We start from the raw sequence: 18,722 nt of genomic DNA, 5'->3' as shown, positions 1-18,722 counted from the left end.
CATAATCACTAGCATCACACATAATTTCAAAAGGCAAGTTCCAATCAGGTGGTTGAACAATAGGTGCATAAATTAAGGCTTTCTTGAGTGTTTCAAAGGCTTCTAAACAATGATCATAAAAAAAGGAACATCCTTCTGCAAGAGACTAGTAAGAGGCCTAGAAATTTTAGAAAAGTCTTTGATAAATCTCCTATAGAAACCAGCATCACCTAGGAAACTACGAATACCTTTTATATCTTTAGGACATGGCATTTTCTCAATTGCATCAACCTTAGCTTGGTCCACTTCAATACCTCTTTCAGAAATTTTATGACCCAAGACAATGCCTTCATTAACCATAAAGTGGCACTTCTCCCAATTCAAAACAAGATTTGTTTGTTCACATCTCTGCAAAACTCGATCAAGATTTCTTAAACAATCATCAAAAGACTTCCCATAAACAGAGAAGTCATCCATGAAAACCTCAACAATCTTTTCACAAAAGTCAGAGAATATAGCCATCGTGCATCTTTGAAAGGTAGCAGGTGCATTACATAAACTGAAAGGCATACGTCTATAAGCATAAGTTCCAAAGGGACAAGTAAAAGTGGTCTTCCTCGGCATGGCGCTCGAAACCATAAACCCTAAACCCTAAACCGTATGTGGGAGTTCAACCCAAAAGGACCGCGAGCTATTCAGCACTTCCTCGGCATGACGCTCGAAGAGATGTACAGATTGTTCTTCGGATCACAAATAAAGTGTCAGGACACCACCGAGGATGCGGGTCTGAGTTGCAATCGTCCACATACCCAAGTAAGTAGTCCTTCGGCCGAACACGTTGTCTCTTTATTTATCCCAACATCATTTTGAAAAGTCGCTCTGTGACCAGGACTGGGTAAAAAAAGCGAAGATGATCAGGTGTTAGGCCCCCCTTCCTGGAGGCTCAGCAGATCCGGTACTGGCCAGAATGCTTGAGCTTGCGCCTTTTCAAGCTCCCTCAGGGGAAGATAAAGGGGGGAATAAAGAGGCTGAACGCAGGCCTCACTCATTGTTCATCCAAACCGGGGAATTAGCGCCTCCTCGAAGGAGGATAACCGGGGAGAAGAATCTGAAATTCCCTCTCCTCAGGGAAGGAAGAGGATCGCCTCTGAAGACTTGGAAACAATGGTTTCCAAACGAGGGAAGAAATCTTCGCCAGAGGGTCCTCCCCCGGAGGGTATCCTTACCGCACAGTGCCCGCAAGGGGATCAGCCCTCCACCGAGCTGTAAGTAGAAAAAAGTACTTCATAGTAAAAATATCCTGCTTTATTTCTGAGGACAATAACCGAAGCATATGTCTTGTAGTACGGATCGTAGCCCTTCTCGACGGAGTTCGTCTTCGGGGGATCTTCTTCGGGAGATGATGGAGAGCGAAACACATCCCCATGCCTCCCCGCCTCATGAGGCGGGCGACCCTGAGGTGTCGTCATGGAGGGTTTCTCCTAATCCGCCAAGGCCAGAGGGTAACCCTTCGGCCACCCGAAGTCCGGAGTATTCGGCTCCTAAGGAGAGCAACAGAAAGAAGCCGGGACTGTCCGGTGCGTGACCCGACGCACTGATGAATCTTCTGGAGCAAGCGGCTATCTCAGAAGCGCATCGTACGCTAATGGGTACGGTGGTTGAGAGGATTTCATTCGCTGAAAGCGGGTTGCATGAAGCTTTTATGAGCGTGTTGAGAGGCTTTGAGGTACGCAAAGTAGTATATATTTTTGACGGTACCGCACACGCTAGGTGTGCCGTATGCAGATAGTAGCCCCTGAGACTCTGGTTGCTGTCGAAAATGGCGGCAAACAGAGGATCATAGTCCCAGGTAATAATCATGCCACCTTTATGTGCAGGTGGCTGAAGGTCCGGTGGCTAGCCAGACTGGTGAGTTTGCCGAGCTGAAGCGGCAACTTGATGCGGCAGATGCCGACATCGTGCTTGTAAACAAACGGCTTGACGAGGCACAGGGTATGTGTTTTCTCCGGTGATCAACACATATTAAGAGGAGCATGATGCTAGTGTCTTTAATATGTTTGTGACTGCAGATGGAGCTGCCGCCATGGAGACCCTTCGGGCAGAACTTGCCCGAGCCAAGGAACAAGGCAGGAAGAGTGATGTGGCCGCTCTAAAGGCGGTCGAAGAGCTGAGAGCCGAATAGGCTGCGCATTGCCAAAGCAAGGATAAAATAGCCAAGATGGCCGTTGAGTTGAAAGATGTCGCCGACCATTACGAGCTTCTTGAAAACGAAAGCCGAACGAAGACGACAGACCTGGGAAGCCCTTTTTGTAACCAAGGAAGCCCGCTCTAAAATCAGAGCGGCGAAGGAGGAGCTACGTCAAGCCGGAGATACCGCGGCTGGGAAGCCCTTTTTGTTGCGGACGAAGTTCGGAGATCCTAAGTATGACCCTCTTGAGCAATTATGGAGTTCTGCAGACGCATACGTGGATTTGGCAGCAAGTGTTGCTGATGCGGCCGAGTTTTTCAAAGATCAAAAAGATCGTGAAGTGGAAAAGCTATTCTGGTCACAGTTCAATGTTTCGGTGCGGCCGCTGCTGTTAAATGAGTGAATGACCGAGTGGGCCGAGCTCCATAGGTTGTCCGGGCTTGCCATGAGGTCTGTTGTGGATCATCTTTGGCCGGAAGGACCAAGGCCAAATAGTTATTTTGGCTTAGTGCAACGATTCCTTGGTGTTGTGCCGCATATCGACACTATGAAGAGGTCGGCGTGCATAGAGGGTGCGCGGATGGCTCTTGCCCGTGTCAAGACATACTGGGCAGAGATGGAGGCCACCGCTATTGCAACCCAGAGTTCGGCCATAGGCCGAGTATCGGCCGAGCACTACTTTGAGGAAGTTCTTGAAGGCACTCGTTTAATAGAGGCTCAGTGCTCGAAGAACATTATGTTCTAGTGACATGTATCCCCATTGTAAGAACAATGTTATTTGAATTATAAAGGCTGTGTTTATACTTTTGCCTGAAAGTATTATGCCTCCTTTGCGGTCGTTTATGTATATATATATATATATATATATATATATATATATATATTCTGAAAGTTTGCAGTCGTCGGCTTCAGCCCCACGCATATAATGCAGGAGTGTTCGCAAAAGCGCGTCTTCACACTTGATCCAACGTCTTGGTCCATTAAGGAGGTGGTAGCGCGGCGAACGAGGCAATCGGACTATATTGCTTTAACACTTTCACTTAACCATAGGAGTTTGACAGTGGGGCTACTATATAGCCCCTGGTATTTCCACGCTCATTCGATTTCGGGGCGCGTACATACATGACCGGGAAAACCGGTCCTTCGTTAATGCGGAGGAATCCCGAAGATTCTGATGAGTCTTCGAGTGGTTGACCAGTCTCACGCTTTATCATGACAGTCAGTTTTCGGCTTTCTCTACTGAGGTGCTCATCCGGATGAACCAGGCCACAATCGCAGTAGTTCTCCCGGAGCCACCTTAGCCTATAGAGCGGAACGTAAGGTAGCAAAACAAGGGAGCCAGGCAAACCCAACATTTGACCAAAGACATGATTCGGAGCTGATGCATATAAGGCCAAAGTCGCGACGCGGAACACTCCCTAAGGTATTCGGTCTTTATAACATATACCGGGCTGAGCAATGCCCTTGATAATGAACCCCGAGTGTCCAGGTACGTGCAATATTCTGACTTGGCGAAATGCCAATAACGTCAGCATCCTTCTCGGTTATACTGAGTATCCGGAGGATGTGAAGCAACAAAAGACAGTAAAAAGGTTTACACAGGGTCTTAATCTAAAAAGAAACCTTTGAGCGGGTCCCTGCTGCACGTCTGCGCCTGTGTCTCCATTGTGCCGTATCCTGGAAGGGTGTAGCACGATTGTCAACTATAAAAGAGGAGAACTTAGGTGAAAGTTGTCGTGCGAAAAATTGGTTATTCGCAATAAACCATTAAAATTCAAGATAAGTAAAGTTGAGCTGAACTAGTCCTTTTTACACGCGGGAAGCCCCTGGTACCGCCTATGCGGGTATAATCATCAAACCAATCTCAGGTTTATCTAAGCTATTACAGCTAGTAATGCGCCGGACTCGTCTAGCCGTGTCCGCGGTCTTGACGACCGATCATTTATTCTGGTTGGAGAGGTCGTTTAGTGTTCGGCTGTTAAAGCCGCCGCACGTTCTTCCACGCGTAAGGAACGCTCAATATTTCCACTAACTGTGATGATGCCATGTGGACCGGGCATCTTAAGCTTAAGAGAAGCATAATGCGGTACTGCATTAAAACGAGCGAAAGTTGTTCTTCCGAGTAGTGCTTGATAGCCGCTTAGGAATGGAGTGATGTCGAAGGTTAACTTTTCACTTCGAAAGTTGTCGGGGGAACCGAATACAACCTCTAGTACTAGAGAGCCCGTACAGCGGGCCTCTGGGCCTGGTATTACCCCTTTAAAGGTAGTAGTACTTTGGCAGATTCTTGTCGAGTCTATCCCCATTTTGCGGACTGTGTCCTGATATATCAGATTAAGACTACTGTCGTCGTCCATGAGGACTTGGGTGAGATGGTATCCGTCGATAATTAGGTCGAGCACCAAGGCAGCCAATCCTCCGTGCCGGATACTTGTCAGGTGATCCCTGTGATCAAAGGTGATTGGCCGGGCCGACCAAGGGTTGAACTTGGGGGTGACGGGCTCTACGGCGCATGTGTCTTGGAGTGCATGTTTGCCCTTTTTTTGTTACGTGAATCATGTTCACTGTTTTGACCTCTGGTGGGAATTTTTTCTGTCCCCCAGTGCTTTGCTGACGAGGCTCATCCTCGTCTTCACTTGGTGTCTCCCTTCCCTTGTGTTCGGCGTTTAGCTTGCCGGCCTGCTTGAAGACCCAGCATTCTCTATGGGTGTGATTCGCAGGTTTGTCGGAGGTGCCGTGAATCTGACATAATTTGTCTAGAATCTTGTTGAGGCTGGACGGTCCATCTCTGTTGCCTTTGAAAGGCTTCTTCCGCTGACCGGGTCGAGAGCCCCTGAATCTGGCGTTTACCGCCGTGTTGGCTGGGCTGTCTTCGTTATTTTGACGCTTGCTTTTACTGCATCATGGTTTTCCATTACCATCCCTGATTTCAGATGTGCATGGGTCGCTGGTGCTACTACGAGCCAGCCACCTATCTTCGCCCGCGCAAAAGCGGGTCATGAGGCTTGTTAGGGCTGCCATTGTCCTTGGTTTTTCTTGGCCGAGGTGTCTGGCGAGCCATTCGTCGCGAACGCTGTGTTTGAAAGCTGCTAAGGCTTCGGCGTCCGGGCAGTCGATAATTTGGTTCATCTTAGTGAGAAATCTGTTCCAAAGCTTTCGGGCTGACTCTCCGGGCTGTTGAATTATATGACTTAAATCGTCTACGTCCGGAGGCCGGACATAAGTCCCTTGAAAATTGGCCCTAAAAGCATCCTCAAGCTCCTCCCAACTTCCTATTGAATTTTCAGGGAGGCTCTTGAGCCAGTGCCGAGCTGGTCCTTTCAGCTTGAGGGGCAGGTATTTAATGGCATGGAGATCGTCTCCGCGAGCCATATGGATATGGAGGATGAAGTCCTCAATCCAGACCCCAGGGTCTGCCGTTCCGTCGTACGCCTCTATGTTCACGGGCTTGAATCCCTCTGGAAATTCATGATCCAGTACCTCATCGGTGAAGCATAGGGGGTGTGCGGCACCCTTGTATTTAGATGTATCGTGGCGTTCGGACGGTTGTAGTATTCGGTTTTGATTTTGTGCCGGAGCACGCTTCCTAGATCCATAGATGGACCTGGCCGTACTGGATTTTTGGCGCAAGTCCTCACGTAAATCGTGTGTCGACTTATGTGCGGCCCCGTTAGCCGCCCTATCGCGGCCACAAGCTGGTCGATCCGGCTGATCGGTCGTTTTATTCTTCGGCTGTGTGGGCTCTACGGCCTCATCATCGAACTCAGGCAATAGCTTGCGCTTTGCATAGCTCTTTGTGTGGCAACTACCACCATACTTTTCTTCAGTGTCAAGCACTTTGTTCCATCTACTTTTGAGCATATTTTGCGCGACCTTAAGCCTTTGCTTCTGCTTCTTCAGACTCCTCGCGGTGGCAATAAGCCTTCTACGGAGGTTCTCTTGTTCCAAGTGCCTTTCCGGGATGACGTGTGCGTTGTCGTCCGGACTGTTTTCCTCTCCGGAGAGAGGTTGATGAGCTTTATCCTCGGCGTCGACGTGTTCGGACAACTGCTCTATACTATGTTCGCCATTCGCTGGTTCGTCCTGCTCTATCATTGGGTCAATGTTGTCGTCTCCTCTGGAGTTGACCGGGGTGTTATTTTCTCTTGCGCTGTTATCACTATTTTTGCCGAGGCGGGATTTGGAGCGGCGCCTACGCCGTCGCTTTGGTTGCTTCTCAAGGGAGCTATCCTTCGCTGTATCCTTCTGTTCCTCGTCATTGTTTTCTTTGGGTGTATCCACCATGTATATATCGTGTGATGAGGTGGCTGTCCAGCGCCCTGTAGGCGGTGGTTCCTGCTCGTCTCCTGCATCGTCGTCCATACCGTCGATGTCTTCGGAGTTGAAATCAAGCATGTCGGTTAAATCGTGGACAGTGGCTACTAAGTGGGTGGTGGGTGGGGAGCGAATTTCTTCGTCGTCCGCCTCCCATTCTAGCCGGACATAGTTCGGCCAAGGTTCTCCTGACAAGGAGAGAGACCTTAATGAATTTAGCACATCGCCGAAAGGCGAGTGCTGAAAGATATCCACGGAGGTAAACTCCATGATCGGTGCCCGATCGGATTCGATAGGCACGGACGTAAGCGGCTCGGAGCCCGTGGCCGGAGACGAACCCAACGGTTTGGCAACACGGCTCTCGTGGGAGGTGAATTCAGTATTCGGCTCTATCGCCACTAAGAGTGCGGCCTCCGTGGCGGGGTCTATCCACCCGTCCTCAGATGGCGCAATTTGTTCCGGATTGAGGGCAGGAGTAGTTGCAGGTGTGATCTCCTGAACACTGTCCAACGACAGAGTTAATTCATGCTCGTCGTGATTGTGCGGCGCACCTGACATGGGCTCGAATCCGTCGAAGATCAAGTCTCCGCGGATGTCGGCAGTATAGTTCAAGTTTCCGAACCTGACCTGATGGCCAGGGGCGTAGCTCTCGATCTGCTCCAGATTGCCAAGCGAGTTGGCCCGCAGTACGAAGATCTGTCCGGGGAGGAAAACCTCACCCTGGATCGCATCGTTGCCGATGATCGAAGGAGCCATCAAGCCTTACGGTGATGGCACAGTGGAACTCTCAATGAAAGCACCAATGTCGGTGTCAAAACCGGCGGATCTCGGGTAGGAGGTCCCGAACGGTGCGTCTAAGGCGGATGGTAACAGGAGGCGGGGGACACGATGTTTACCCAGGTTCGGGCCCTCTCGATGGAGGTAATACCCTACTTCCTGCTTGATTGATCTTGATGATATGAGTATTACAAGAGTTGATCTACCACGAGATCGTAGAGGCTAAACCCTAGAAGCTAGCCTATGGTATTATTGTTGTTGTCCTACGGACTAAACCCTCCGGTTTATATAGACACCGGAGGGGGCTAGGACTACGTAGAGTCGGTTACAAGGGAGGAGATCTACATATCCGTATTGCCAAGCTTGCCTTCCACGCCAAGGAGAGTCCCCTCCGGACACGGGATGAAGTCTTCAATCTTGTATCTTCATAGTCCAACAGTGCGGCTAAAGTATATAGTCTGTCCGTCCGAGGATCCCCTAATCCGGGACGCCCTCAGTTCACATTTTATCCATGGTGCTTTCCGTAAAATGCTTGCCAAGTATGATGTTAATCATAGAATTGCATCTCCATATCACCCACAGTCTAGTGGTCAAGTAGAATTGAGTAATAGAGAGCTCAAATTAATTTTGCAAAAGACTGTTAATAGATCTAGAAAGAATTGGTCCAAGAAACTTGATGATGCCTTATGGGCCTATAGAACTGCATATAAAAATCCTATGGGTATGTCTCCGTATAAAATGGTTTATGGAAAAGCATGTCACTTACCTCTCGAACTAGAACATAAGGCATATTGGGCAATTAAAGAACTCAATTATGATTTCAAACTTGCCGGTGAGAAGAGGTTATTTGACATTAGCTCACTTGATGAATGGAGAACCCAAGCCTATGAGAATGCCAAGTTGTTTAAAGAAAAAGCTAAAAGATGGCATGACAAAAGAATACAAAAGCATGAGTTTAATGTAGGTGATTATGTATTGCTATACAACTCTCGTTTAAGATTTTTTGCAGGAAAACTTCTCTCTAAATGGGAAGGTCCTTACGTTATCGAGGAGGTCTACCGTTCCGGTGCCATAAAAATCAACAACTTCAAAGGCACAAATCCGAAGGTGGTGAACGGTCAAAGAATCAAACATTATATTCCAGGTAATCCTATAAATGTTGAAACCAATGTTATTGAAACCGTAACCCCGGAGGAATACATAAGGGACACTTTCCGGAACGTTTCGGACTCCAAAAAGGAATAGGTATGTGGTACGGTAAGTAAACCGACTCCAAAACAGTTCTAATGACAATTTTTCTTCGTTTTGGAATATTCAGAAAAATAGAAAGATAAGAAGCAGTCCGGGAAGGACACGAGGCCTCCATGAGGGTGGAGGGCGCGCCCTACCCCCCTGGGCGTGCCCCCTGCCTCGTGGGCACCTCGTGCGCTCTCCGGACTCTGTTTTCTTGCACGACACATATTTTGGTTGGTAAAAATTCATTATATAATCTCCCGAAGGTTTTAACTCCTGTATCACGCAATTGTCCTATGTTCTTGTTTCGAGTTGTTTTTCTGACAGATCTAGATCATCATGACATCTCCAAGTGCCCCCAAGGAAAAGTTCTTCGAGAAGGTCATCAACCCCTACCTCGCGGAGGTGCTGCAACACCCTCAAACCATTGAGATGCATGAGGGGGTGCTGCACATCCGCGACGTTGAGGGAGCAAGGAGGACCGGGAGCGTGGAGACAAGGCTCGAGGCAATGGAGCAACAAGTTTTCAAATGCCAGGAGATGGTGGAGCGTGGACTTGACTCCAATCACATGATGATCGCGGAATTCACCAACAACCACAAGCTGGAGGCCAAGGACATTGGGGAGGCCATCTTCAAGCTCCATGAGAAAATCGAGCACCTCCAAGCCCAAATCTATGACCTACAAAACCAAAACTGTGAGTATTAATATAGATTCAAGAGAATGAGTTTGGCTGCAGATTTGAGGATCCCGGAGACTTGATCATGCTTCTATGATGGTGAGCCCATGCCTTGGAAGATGGACGACAAGCCTACATCATCAACAACCCCATCATCACCACTTCTGAGAAAGGAGATATAATCATATGGGTATGGGCACTCCCCTTGGCAACTGCCAAGCTTGGGGGAGGTGCCCCGGTATCGTATCACCAACACACTCCTATCTTTACCGTTTTTCTTAGTTCGGTCCTTTAAGTAATATCTCGATCTAGTAGAATAAAAGTTTTAGTATGATCTAGTTTTGAGTTTTGCTTTATGATCAGTTTATGTAATCGAGTCCGTGAGCTATATAATAAAGATTAGTGTTGAGTCAAGGGCTTGATTATTTTGCTATGATCTTGAGTGAATAAAAGAAAAGAGAAAAGAATAAATAGAAACAAAGAGATCATATTGATCTTATGGAGAGTAATGACTTCACATAGAAAGAGTATGATGATTAAAAATTGTTGAGAGTTGACAAACATAGCTTTGGTCATCGTTGCAATTAATAGGAAGTAATAAAGAAAGAGAGGTTTAACATATAAATATACTATCTTGGACATCTTTTATGATTGTGAGCACTCATTAAAATATGACATGCTAAAGAGTTGATGTTGGACAAGGAAGACAACGTAATGAGTTATGTTTACTTATATCTAAAATAAAGTATATTGACATGGATCATCCAACATGTTGAGCTTGCCTTTCCCCCTCATGCTAGCCAAATTCTTTGCACCAAGTAGAGATACTACTTGTGCCTCCAAATACCCTTAAACCCAGTTTTGCAATGAGAGTCCACCATATCTACCTATGGATTGAGTAAGATCCTTCAAGTAAGTTGTCATCGGTGCAAGCAATAAAAATTGCTCTCTAAATATGTATGATTGATTGGTGTGGAGGAAATAAGCTTTATACGATCTTGTGATGTGGAAGAAAGAAAAGCAACGGACTGCATAATAAAGGTCTATATCACAAGTGGCAATATAAAGTGACATTCTTTCGCATTAAGATTTTGTGCATCCAACCCTAAAAGCGCATGACAACCTCTGCTTCCCTCTGCGAAGGGCCTATCTTTTAATTTTATCTCCTACCTTATGCAAGAGTCATGGTGATCTTCACCTTTCCTTTTTACATTTTATCCTTTGGCAAGCTCAGTGTGTTGGAAAGATCCTGATATATAGATATATAATTGGATGTAAGTTAGCATGAGCTATTATTGTTGACATTACCCTAGAGGTAAAAGGTTGGGGGGCGAAACTATAAGCCCTATCTTTCTCTGTGTCCGATTACAACTCCGTAACCACAAGTATTGCGTGAGTGTTAGCAATTGTGAAAGACTAAATGATAGTTGAGTATGTGGACTTGCTGAAAAGCTCTGACATAGACTCTTTCTAGTGTTATGATAAATTGCAATTGCTTCAATGACTGAGATTATAGTTTGTTAGTTCTCAACAAAGTTTCTGATTCATACTTTGCATTGTGAATAGATTATTACTTGAGCATAAGAATTCATATGACAGTATCCATATATGTTGCTGTTTTAAGAATGATCATGATGCCCTCATGTCCGTATTTTATTTTATCAACACCTCTACCGCTAAACATGTGGACATATTTATCGTTATCAGCTTCCGCTTGAGGACAAGCGAGGTCTAAGCTTGGGGAGTTGATACGTCCATTTTGCATCATGCTTTTATATCGATATTTATTGCATTATGGGCTGTTATTACACATTATGTCACAATACTTATGCCTATTCTCTCTTATTTTACAAGGTTTACATAAGCAGGGAGAATGCCGGCAACTGGAATTCTGGGCTGGAAAAGGAGCAAATATTAGAGACCTATTCTGCACAACTCCAAAAGTCCTGAAACTCCACGGAAGTTATTTTTGGGAATAATAAAAAATATTGAGCAGAAGAAATACCAGAGGGGGCCCACACCCTGGCCACGAGGGTGGGGGCGCGCCCTACCCCTGGGCGCGCCCCCTGCCTCATGGGCCCCCTGTTGGTCCTCCGGTGCCCATCTTATGCTATATGAAGTCTTTCATCCGAAGAAAAATCATAAGCAAGCTTTCGGGACGAGACTCCACCGCCACGAGGCGGAACCAATCTAGGGCTCTGGCGGAGCTGTTCTGCCGGGGACACTTCCCTCCGGGAGGGGGAAATCATCGCCATCGTCATCACCAACGCTCCTCTCATCGGGAGGGGGCCAATCTCCATCAACATCTTCACCAGCACCATCTCTTCTCAAACCCTAGTTCATCTCTTGTATCCAATTCTTGTCTCTAAGTCCAGGATTGGTACCTGTAGGTTGCTAGTAGTGTTGATTACTCCTTGTAGTTGATGCTAGTTGGTTTACTTGGTGGAAGATCATATGTTCAGATCCTATATGCATATTAATACTCCTCTGATTATGAACATGAATATGCTTTGTGAGTAGTTACGTTTGTTCCTGAGGACATGGGAGAAGTCTTGCTACTAGTAGTCATGTGAATTTGGTATTCGTTCGATATTTTGATGAGATGTATGTTGTCTCTCCTCTAGTGGTTTTATGTGAACGTCGACTACATGACACTTCACCATTATTTGGGCCTAGAGGAAGGCATTGGGAAGTAATAAGTATATGATGGGTTGCTAGAGTGACAGAAGCTTAAACCCTAGTTTATGCGTTGCTTAGTAAGGGGCTGATTTGGATCCATATGTTTCATGCTATGGTTAGGTTTACCTTAATACTTTTTTTATAGTTGCGGATGCTTGCAATAGGGGTTAATCATAAGTGGGATGCTTGTCCAAGGAAGGACAGCACCCAAGCACCGGTCCACCCACATATCAAATTATCAAAGTACCGAACGCGAATCATATGAACGTGATGAAAACTAGCTTGAGGATAATTCCCATGTGTCCTCGGGAGCGCTTTTCTCTATATAAGAGTTTGTCCAGGCTTGTCCTTTGCTACAAAAAGGATTGGGCCACCTTGCTGCACTTTATTTACTTTTGTTACTTGTTGCTCGTTACAAATTATATTATCACAAAGCTATCTGTTACCTATAATTCCAGTGCTTGCAGAGAATACCTGGCTGAAAACCGCTTATCATTTCCTTCTGCTCCTCGTTGGGTTCGACACTCTTACTTATCGAAAGGACTACGATAGATCCCCTATACTTGTGGGTCATCACCTGCCCCCCTGGGCGCGCTCCCCACCCTCGTGGGCCCCTCGTGGCTCCCCTGACCGACTTCTTTCGCCTATATATATCCATATACCCTAAAAACATCGGGGAGAAGAATAGATCGGGAGTTCCGCCGCCGCAAGCCTGTGTAGCCACCAAAAACCAATCAGGACCCTGTTCCGGCACCCTGTCGGAGGGGGGAACCCTCACCGGTTGCCATCTTCATCATCCCGGCACTCTCCATGACGAGGAGGGAGTAGTTCACCCTCGGGGCTGAGGGTATGTACCAGTAGCTATGTGTTCGATCTCTCTCTCTCTCTCGTGTTCTTGAGGTGGTACGATCTTGATGTATCGCGAGCTTTGCTATTATAGTTGGATCTTATGATGTTTCTCCCCCTCTACTCTCTTGTAATGGATTGAGTTTTCCCTTTGAAGTTATCTTATCGGATTGAGTCTTTAAGGATTTGAGAACACTTGATGTATGTCTTGCATGTGCTTATCTGTGGTGACAATGGGATATCACGTGATCTACTTGATGTATGTTTTGGTGATCAACTTGTGGGTTCCGTGACCTCGTGAACTTATGCATAGGGGTTGGCACACGTTTTTGTCTTGACTCTCCGGTAGAAACTTTGGGGCACTCTTTGAAGTACTTTGTGTTGGTTTGAATAGATTAATCTTAGATTGTGTGATGCATATCGTATAATCATACCCACAGATGCTTGAGGTGACATTGGAGTATCTAGGTGACATTAGGGTTTTGGTTGATTTGTGTCTTAAGGTGTTATTCTAGTACGAACTCTATGATAGATCGAACGGCAAGAATAGCTTCATGTTATTTTACTACGGACTCTTGAATAGATCGATCAGAAAGGATAACTTTGAGGTGGTTTCGTACCCTACAATAATCTCTTCATTTGTTCTCCGCAATTAGTGGCTTTGGAGTGACTCTTTGTTGCATGTTGAGGGATAGTTATATGATCCAATTATGTTATTATTGTTGAGAGAACTTTCACTAGTGAAAGTATGAACCCTAGGCCTTGTTTCCTAGCATTGCAATACCGTTTATGCTCACTTTTATCATTAGTTACCTTGCTGTTTTTATATTTTCAGATTACAAATACTCATATCTATCATCCATATTGCACTTGTATCACCATCTCTTCGCCGAACTAGTGCACCTATACAATTTACCATTGTATTGGTTGTGTTGGGGACACAAGAGACTATTTGTTATTTGGTTGCAGGGTTGTTTGAGAGAGACCATCTTCATCCTACGCCTCCCACGGATTGATAAACCTTAGGTCATCCACTTGAGGGAAATTTGCTACTGTCCTACAAACCTCTGCACTTGGAGGCCCAACAACGTCTACAAGAAGAAGGTTGCATAGTAGACATCAGTGAGCAACCTATATGATGCAACAACAACAAGCACACAAGCAAGCAAGGGATATAACACAAATAATCTTGCACAAGTAAAGGCACAAGATAACCAAGAGTGGAGCCGGTGAAGACGAGGATGTGTTACCGAAGTTCCTTCCTTTTGAGGGGAAGTACGTCTCCGTTGGAGCGGTGTGGAGGCACAATGCTCCCCAAGAAGCCACTAGGGCCACCGTATTCTCCTCACGCCCTCACACAATTCGAGATGTCGTGATTCCACTATTGGTGCCCTTGGAGGCGGCGACCGGACCTTTACAAACAAGGTTGGGGCAATCTCCACAACTTAATTGGAGGCTCCCAACGACACCACGAAGCTTCACCACAATGGAATATGGCTCTGCGGTGACCTCAACCGTCTAGGGTGCTCAAACACCCAAGAGTAACAAGATCCGCAAGGGATTAGTGGGGGAATCAAATTTCTCTTGGTGGAAGTGTAGATCGGGGTCTTCTCAACCAATCCCTAGAAAATCAACAAGTTTGATTAGCTAGGGAAAGAGATCAGGAGAAAATGGAGCTTGGAGCAACAATGGAGCTTGGGGACGGAAGAGATAGTCAACTCGGAGAAGAAGACACCCCTTATATAGTGGAAGAACAAATCCAATCGTTATCCACCAACTCAGCCTGCGTAGCACGGTACTACCGCGCAAGGGATGCGGTACTACCGCAAGGGCACGTGGTACTACCGCAGGGCCCCGTGGTACTACCGCCCGTGCAGCAGAAATCAGAACCGCCCAGATGCAGTGAAGCAGAGGGCGGTAGAACCGCTGGCGCGGTACTACCGCTCCCCCTTGCGGTACTACTGCAAGGCAGGGATAGTCCAGATTCTGAGAAGGCGCGAACATATAAAAATACATCCGTGGCAACTTCCGCTGAGTTGGGATCTATGCAAAAATCCGACACGGTAGTACTGCAAGCTAGGAGCGGTACTACCACGTGGGGTGAGGGAGTCCTGGACTAGGGGGTCCTCGGGCGTCCGGCCTGTTATCTATTGGGCCGGACTGATGGGCTATGAAGACATGAAGGCCAAAGACTGTACCCATGTCCGGATTGGACTCTACTTGGCGTGGAAGGCAAGCTTAGCGACCAACTATGAAGATTCCTTCTTATGTAACTGACTCTATGTAAACCCTAGATCCCCTCGGTGTCTATATAAACCGGAGGGGTTAGTCCGGAAAGGATACACACATTACCATAGTCATATAGGCTAGACTTCTAGGGTTTAGCCATTACGATCTCATGGTAGATCAACTCTTGTAACACTCATATTCATCAAGATCAATCAAGCAGGAAGTAGGGTATTACCTCCATAGAGAGGGCCCGAACCTGGGTAAACATCGTGTCCCCCATCTCCTGTTACCATCGATCCTAGACGCACAGTTCGGGACCCCCTACACGAGATCCGCCGGTTTTGACACCGACATTGGTGCTTTCATTGAGAGTTCCACTATGCCGTCGACGAAAGGTTCGATGGCCCCTTCAATCGTCGATAGTGATGCTGTCGAAGGAGAAACCTTCCTCCCCGGACAGGTTTTCGTATTCGGCAGCTTCGTACTGTGGGCCAACTCGCTCGGCCATCTGGAGCAGATCGATAGCTACGCCCCTGGCCACCAGGCCAGATTTGGAAGCTTGAACTACGTCACAGATATCCGTGGAGACTTGATCTTCAATGGATTCGAGACCGCGGCGATCACTCCCCGTCGCCCCGATGAACATGACTTAAATCTGTCATCCGATCACATCCAGGAGATGGTTCCTGTTGCTGCAACGACCTTAGAACTAGAGTAGATCGTGCCATCCAAAGCCATAGAGTCCGCGGCGTTGGAGCCGCACACAGACTCAACACCCTGCAATATATGCATCAACGGAACTTCGGACTCGTCTCCGGCTATAAGTTCCGGACCATGTACACCTACGGACACCGAGCTAGATCAGTTATCGATCTTCGAATTCAGTGCCGCAGACGTTTTCCAGCACTCACCTTTGGGCGATGTGCTGAACTCTTTAAAGAATTTGTCCTTGGAGAAGGACTCGCAGCCGAACTACGTTCGGTTCGAGTTAGAGGCTGATGATGGGGAATTTTGCTTCCCACCCGCCACCCACTTCATAGCTACCGTCGAAGACTTAATCGACAAGCTCGATTATGACTCCGAAGACATCGACGGTATGGACGACGATGCGGACAAGGAGCAAGGCCAAGACCCGCCATTCATTGGACATTGGACGGCCACCTCTTCGTACGACGTGTACATGGTTGATACACTTAAAGGATCCGGCGATGACAAAGAAAAGCCAGATGCGAATAAACCCTCTGAGACACAGTCCAAGCACTGGCGCCCAAAACGCCGTTCTAAGCCTCGTCGCTCAAAAGATGGCAACACTGGCACCGGAGAAAAAAGTACTCCGGGCGACGCCGAAAATAATGAAGACCCTGTTGGAGCTGCATCCGAACAGGAGCAGCCAGACAACGAGCAAGTCAACCCTGATAAACAGGCCACGCCCAATGACCCGGATGATGATAGCTATCGTCCACCCTCCGAGGATGATGAGAGCCTTGGCAATGAGGACTTCATCGTGCCTGAAGCACCCCTCGAACAGGAGCACTTTAAGCGCCAGCTCATAGCTACTGCAAGAAGCCTAAAGAAAAAGCAGCAGCTCCAAGCAGATCAAGACCTACTTATCGATAGATGGACCAATGTCCTGGCAGCCGAAGAATACGGCTCAAGCGCCCAGCCAAGAGTTATCCAAAACGTAGACTGCTACCTCAGTTCGATGAGGAGGCACCATATCCCATACCTCCCTCGCGCAATGCAGACCGACCACCACACGGTTGGGATAGTGCGGCAGACCGACCACCCCGCGGTCGGGATAAAACAGCAACTCAGGCCGAACACAGCCCGCCCCACCGCCTCGCAAACACAGGGACAGACCAGCTCGGGACCATACATACGACCTTCGGCAGGAATTGGACGGTAGAGTAGGACTCACCAGATCAATCTATGGATCGCGAGGACGCTTCCCTACTCGGGATGACAGCTACCTATTCGGACGTGACAAACTTAATCACACCCGGGCCGATAACCACAGACGGACTTCATCGGACGTGCGCCGTGACGCGGCCCGCTATAAAGGCGCCGCACACCCTCTCTGCTTCACAGATGAGGTGCTGGATCACGAATTCCCCGAGGGGTTCAAGCCCGTCAATATTGAATCGTATGACGGAACAACCGATCCCGCAGTATGGATCGAAGATTTTATCCTCCACATCCACATGGCCCGAGGAGATGACCTCTATGCCATCAAATACCTCCCATTAAAGCTCAAAGGACCAGCTCGACACTAGCTAAATACTCTGCCTGAGAATTCCATCGGCAGCTGGGAGGACTTGGAAGAGGCCATCCTTGATAACTTCCAAGGAACTTATGTCCGGCCACCAGATGCCGATGACTTAAGCCACATAGTTCAACAACCTGGAGAATCAGCTAGAAAATTCTGGACTAGGTTCCTAACCAAAAAGAACCAGATCGTTGACTGTCCGGATGCCGAGGCCCTAGCGGCCTTCAAACACAGCACCCGTGACGAATGGTTAGCGTGCCACCTCGGCCAAGAAAAGCCGAAGTCTATGGCAGCCCTTACGGCACTCATGACCCACTTTTGCGCGGGTGAGGACAGCTGGCTGGCTCGTAGCAACAACACAGCCAGTGAGGCAGGCCCCTCCGAGGCCAAGAACAGCACCGGCAAGCTCCGGCGCAATAGACACAAACGTCGAAGCAATGGCGCCAACGTCGATGACACCACAGTTAACGCCGGATTTAGTGGCTCCAAGTCCGGCCAACGGAAGAAGCCCTATGTCGGAGGAAATGGCCACGGGTAGCCTAACCGACTCCCCCTGGCTCTTTAAAAAATTATCGGGCCGATCGAGCCTTCAAGCACCCAAAGCACAGGGCCACCTTCCCCTGGCCGGCTATCTCACGGACCGACTACTGGAAGACGGCCCGGCCCTAAAAACCCTCCCAAAGAGAGCCACAAGATGGCCGACTCCAAGAAGCCGGCCACAAGAGGACCGACACCAAGAAGCCGGCCACAGGAGGACCGACTCCCAAAAGCCGGCCACAAGAAGACCGGCTCCCGGCAAGCGGCCAAGATTGCACCCTCAAGGGCTGCACCCACATAACGGTGACGAGACGGGGCGTGGCTATAGTATAGCCTGACACCCCCGAATCCCGGAGCACGCGTGGCCACAGTGCGCCGTACGGGTCGGCCATCCCCCGTCCGGCGCGGCACTATTGCCATGTTGACCATGACGCCACCCACGACAGGCTGTCAGTACGGCCCGCGGGCGGCGGGCCCCTTCAGCCAGAGAGATGCTCAAAGACGGCCAAGCCTCCCCCAGTCGGCCTGGGGTGTAGCCGGCTCCCAATGGCCGGCTACCTCACTCCCTCGAAGTATGTGTATCATTAAGGAGACAAGACGAGGTAAGGCTACAGTGAGAGCCCGCCAGACGGCGGCACTGTAGCCATGCCAACCTCGGCAAAGCCCTCGTCATCAGGGGCGAGGCTACAGTAACCAGCCGCCGGCAAGACCCCCAGGCGGTGGGGCCGGCCTGTCGGCCAAGAGGCCGGTAGCCGACGGGACCCACCTGTCGGCGGGCCCCAGCGGCCGGCGGAGAAGCCGGCGAATGCAGACACGGACGGCTAGGACCCGCGTCTAGCTGGATTACCATTGTACCGCTGGGGGTAGGCCTATATAAACCCCCCGGGGCACCCATGCAAAGGGTTGATCTCTTAGAGTTTTAGACACCACCTAGAGAGAAGAGGAGAGCTAGCCTTGCCATTCTTCTTCCTCTAGCCAAACATCTCAAGGAGCCA

The sequence above is a fragment of the Aegilops tauschii genome, chromosome 3, assembly GCF_002575655.3.
Source record: "Aegilops tauschii subsp. strangulata cultivar AL8/78 chromosome 3, Aet v6.0, whole genome shotgun sequence".
Lineage (NCBI taxonomy): Eukaryota > Viridiplantae > Streptophyta > Magnoliopsida > Poales > Poaceae > Aegilops > Aegilops tauschii.
The sequence above is the reverse complement of the archived record's forward strand: the minus strand, read 5'-3'. Positions refer to the sequence as shown.